Source organism: Geotrypetes seraphini, chromosome 17 (assembly GCF_902459505.1).
Source record: "Geotrypetes seraphini chromosome 17, aGeoSer1.1, whole genome shotgun sequence".
Lineage (NCBI taxonomy): Eukaryota > Metazoa > Chordata > Amphibia > Gymnophiona > Dermophiidae > Geotrypetes > Geotrypetes seraphini.
Genome location: NC_047100.1, coordinates 8035884 through 8041239, shown reverse-complemented (window position 1 = coordinate 8041239; position 5356 = coordinate 8035884).

The following is a 5356-nucleotide window of genomic DNA, read 5'->3' as shown; positions in this document are numbered from 1 at the left end:
TCACTCGCTCTCTCTGTCTCTCGCTCTCTCTGTCTCTCGCTCTCTCTGTCTCGCTCGCTCTCTCTGTCTCTCGCTCTCTCTGTCTCTCGCTCTCTCTGTCTCTCTCTCTCTCTGTCTCTCGCTCTCTCTGTCTCTCTCTCTGTCTCGCTCGCTCTCTCTGTCTCTCGCTCTCTCTGTCTCTCTCTCTCTCTGTCTCTCTCTCTCTCTCTCTCTCTCTGTCTCTCTCTCTCTCTCTCTCTGTCTCTCGCTCTCTCTGTCTCTGTCTCTCTCTCTCTCTGTCTCTCGCTCTCTCTGTCTCTCTCTCTCTCTCTCTCTGTCTCTCGCTGTCTCTCGCTCTCTCGGTCTCTCGTTCTCTCTGTCTCTCTCTCGCTCTCTCTGTCTCTCGCTCGCTCTCTCTGTCTCTCGCTCTCTCTCTCTGTCTCTCGCTCTCTCTGTCTCTCGCTCTCTCTGTCTCTCGCTCTCTCTGTCTCTCGCTCTCTCGCTCTCTCTGTCTTTCGCTCTCTCTGTCTCTCGCTCGCTCTCTGTCTCTCGCTCTCTCTGTCTCGCTCGCTCTCTCGGTCTCTCGCTCTCTCGCTCGCTCTCTCTCTCTCTGTCTCTGTCTCTCTCTCTTGTTCGCTCTCTGCCTCTCGCTCTCTCTCTGTCTCTCTCTCTCTCGCTTGCTCTGTCTCTCGCTCGCTCTCTCTGTCTCTCTCTCATTCTCTCTGTCTCTCGCTCTCTCTGTCTCTCTCTCTGTCTCTCGCTCTCTCGGTCTCTTGCTCTCTCTGTCTCGCTCTCTCGCTCGCTCTCTCTTTCTGTCTCTCGCTCGCTCTCTCTGTCTCTCGCTCTCTCTGTCTCTCTCGCTCTCTCTGTCTCTGTCTCTCTTGCTCGCTCTCTCTGCCTCTCGCTCTCTCTCTGTCTCTCGCTCTCTCTCGCTCGCTCTCTCTGTCTCTCGCTCTCGCTCGCTCTCTCTGTCTCCTTTCCCACTGCACCTCTGAAGTCTTGCTGGCACCACAGGCTATCGTCTGCCACATCCCACCAGTGCGAAAAGGAAGAAATGTCAGTAGGACGTGGCAGAGAGAAGCTTGTGAGGTTGGCACAGGCAATAAATATGAATTGTTGCTCTCACTGGCGACACCTCAAAAGTACCTTGGAGGGGGTGATAGACATGTTGGAAGGAAGGGTGGGAGGGGAAATGGAAAGATTTTGGATGTGGAGATCAAATTTCAAGTTTATTAATATTTATTAACCCGCTTATCACATTTCTAAGTAGAAAAAATTAAAAAAAACTAGGAATTACATTTACAGTTCAAAGACATTGTGTGAGGGCATTTCAAAAACAAACTTGTAGTGAAACAGTAGGTAAAGGGGAGTAAATACAAATCTTGTAAAGGAAAGCGAGATGAAAAAGGTGATGAAGGGGCAGGTTAAGGAAGGGAGGTTGGAAGGGTCTACCCAAGTTAATGCTGGGCCTCTAAAACAGGTCTGGCTATGCCACTGTCTAAAGGGCGAGTCTATAAAGCAGCTTCTCAGTCATTATTCTAAACATTTTCACATGTGTGTGCAATGCATGGATGGGAGAACATCGAAGGGGAGGAGACATAGGCATCCTGGGACTGTCTGCCAAATCTCTTCCCTGAAGAAGCCCTTTCTGGAAACGTCAATCGCTCCTCCTAAACTTACTTGCTCCACTTCATCACTGACACTGAAACCGTGGATTGAAGACAAAGTTTTATTTTATTTTTCTTTCCAGCTTATGATTTATCTTTAATCTTATCTATTGTTTTGCCTTTTGTCTTTGTTTTGTTCTATTTCTATCATTTAAATTTCTCCAGAATTCTACTGTTCATCGGCTCCCCCTTCTGCTTCTATTCCTTTCTCTCCTCTCTTCTACCTTCCAAAGTATTTAGATCAATGCTGTCTTGTTAAAATGTTTATTTTATTTTTATTTTTCCTCTAACTCTACTTTTCACTTCTCTATTACCCTCCAGGTACTTTAGTTAGATTGTGAGCCTTCGGGACAGTAAGGGAATTTTTCAAGTACCTTTCTTATTTCTAATCTTAATGTATATTTTCTGTAAACCGCTTAGAACCTAACGGATGTAGCGGTATATAAGAAATAAATTACATTACATTACATTACAAATGCCAGTGTTCTACCCCACTACTATTCCTCGTAGCGGATATTTGCAAGGGGCACAGGCAGGGCTCCCACAGGGCTCTTGTCAATACAGTAAGTTGCACATGTCCCTGCTGCATGAAAGGCACCTGCAGCCAATCCCGGGTTATGCTGCTGTCCTAATCTAATCTAAATCTTGGATTTATATACCGTGTCCTCTCCCCAAAAGGAGCCGGGCTCGGTTCACATAAAAATTGACCATCGGAGTGAAAGTAGTTCGATTAGAGAGAAAATAACTTATTAATGAAGACCCTCATCCGACATCCTCGAGAGAAGACAGAAAATTGCTCTAAGGAACTGTTGAAATAATGGTGCTTTCATAGATCTATGGAAAATCTGGAAGGAGAGAAGAGTTCTTTTTTTTAAAATAATTTTATTATTTTAATAAAATAAATAGTGTAATACATTAGAATAATAACATGAACTATGACAAAGAAAACACTATCACAAGCAGAAAATATAGAACCATAACCATAACCCCTCCCATCCATCAATTATTAATATTAACAATATTAAATGCCTTAATATGAAGATTCAATATCTACATTAAACAAAATCTATCCCTATCTGCGCAGTAGAAGCCTGATCTATAATGGAGCCAAAGCACCCGGGTCCTGCTCCGATTCAAGAAACTCTCAGAAATTTAAACTGTCCTTTCCACCTTTAAAAAGGAATAAAATCTATTGGTAATATTACTTGTTTTTTTTGACTTGTGTAAAATGTAGGCGTTCCCACACCTAAATTTACACACGCAATGCTTAAAACTAATTAGCACCGATAATTGCTTAAGATCCCCATTACGCAATTTAATTTGAATAATGAGCCTAATTGGGCAAAGCCAAATTAGCACCTGCAATTTTTAGTGCTTTTTGTAGAGTTTGGAGGTTAGTGGTCAGTTGTGATGAACTTTTTTTTTTGCCTGTTGAAACTTGAAAATGAATTGAAAGAGAGCTAAATAGTAATTTAATGATTTATGTATTTTTAATTTTTATTTATTCTTGTGATGTATTGACTCTTTTGGAAAGAAATTGTAAATCTCATCAAACTTAAACCCTGTTCCTCTGCAACAGTCTTGGTGTCCCTTGTCCCTGATGAAATCATGTGTTGGAGGGGGGTCTGTCCTGTATGCAGTAGACTTTTATTTTTTTGGGGGGGAGAGGGGGTGACAGGGAGACTGCTACTGTGTGCTACTTCCCTAAGCTCTCAGTCTCAACACCAGTAAGATCAAAGCCAGTCTGTGACTTTTGAAAAAGGTTTGCTTGTCATGACGGTGTTGACCGTGAAGGGGAATCCCAGTGGCTGGATTTAAACCCTGCAGGGGGTGTGCCGAGATGGTTTTCTCCAACCATGCTGGTGATGTGACTGGGTCCTTTCTCCTTGAATATCCCAGCTTGGGTTTTAATGTCTTGGTTGAGGGTGTGTTAAATTTCTGTTTCCCCCAAATCTAAAAGGTAAGTCCAGTGAAGCAAAATTTCACTTGCAGGAGGAGGATTGCTACGGCAGAAGGAAAAAATCTCGGTTGTGCTCCCTAATACGGATTTTACACGTTCAACTCGCCATATCAAATCGAGACATTCCATTGTGGATCAGAAGCATCTACCCCCCATTTAGCCTTTCATTATTCTTGTTATCCTTTGTATTTCATTTCTTACCTTTTTTGCAGTTACCCGATGCACCCTGTGTGTATTAGTGTCATTTAAACTTGTTAATACCCTCTCTTCTCTTCATCTTTATTAATGCTTTTAATAAAAAAAACTACCACTTATAATGGCAGTAATTTATCTTTCCATTTCACTTAACGCTTCTTCAGGAGCCTGCTCCAACCAAAAATGGAATCACTAACGTGTCTTTTCTTGATGCAAATATGGGTCCATACGTTTGCAGCAGGACAATTTCACGGTTGGCGGCAGCAGGCTCCTGAAGAAGCGTTAAGTGAAACGGAGCATCGGTCAAGCAAAGCTAAGTTACCTATGTTATCTGTTGCTAACTTAGAACTTATACGTAGTTGTTTTAATTAAAAAAAAAAAAAAAAAGTATCGATAAAGATGAAGCGAGGGTATTAACAAGTTTGGATGATATTAATTCGCTTTGAATAACTGCAAAAAGATGAAAGGATAAATGGGTAGGTTTTTCTGCTCCATTGATTACATGTCTTGCTTAATATAGGGTTGTGTTCCCCCACATTGGTACCTTTCATCGTCCCCCCCCTCTCTTCCCGCCACTTGAACACCTCCCCCTCCCCCCGCCACATACATCTTTAAATGTTTGCCAGTGCAAGCAGCATCTTCAACCTGCTGCTTGCGCTGGCCTCGGCTCCTTTCCGATGTCACTTCCTGGTTCCGCGACCAGGAAGTGATGTCAGAAGGGAGCCGAGGCCACCGTAAGCAGCAAGTGGAAGATGCCGGTGAATGTTTAAGGAGGTACAGGGGGAGGGCAGAGAGCAGAAGGGCACCTGTGCCCGGGGCTATTGTTCCTCCATAAGGCGAGTTGAACACACACAACTCAGATCTTTTCCTTTTCCTCGGTAATCCTTCTAACTGAGCGTGAAATTTTGTTTGATTGAATTTCATTTTAAATTTGGTGAGTTCCACTTGCCTTTTAAGTCACAGCCTGATTCAGAAGATGTACTATTTCCCCAGCCTCTAATTTTGTGTTCCCAGACTAGTGAGTATTAAATTAGTTGTGAGCCTTGGCCTTTACCCTACTATAGAAACCAAAGGTATCCAAACCAGGACTTGAGGTCCTGCTGAAAGACCCATAAAGAAATTAAAAGAGCAGCTGAAAGGGGATGAACTTGTGCATGACCTTAAAAAAAATTATTAATAATCTCCAACTGTAACCACTGCTGTAACTATTCTTACTGATTCAAGTCTCAGGAGAATAAATGTCTTCATAAAACCTTTCTGACGTGTCCTGTGCTTTAAATAGACCACAGTTCATTTAGTCTGCAAATTTATAAAAGTTTTAGATGGATGGCTCCATTTATGAGGATTATTGGGAGATTAGTTGTGATTTCACTTTCGCTTTTACGACCTCTTTGGGTTTTTCCTGATTCCAATTATCTTCTCCCCTACCCCACCAGAATGACTGAGGTCTAGCTGTTGAGTTGTCTGATGAGTCCAGTGCCTATGTATTAGCACTAGATCTCCATTCTGCTCACAGAAGTCGCTTCTCCAGGACTGAAGGGAGATGGCTAGTACT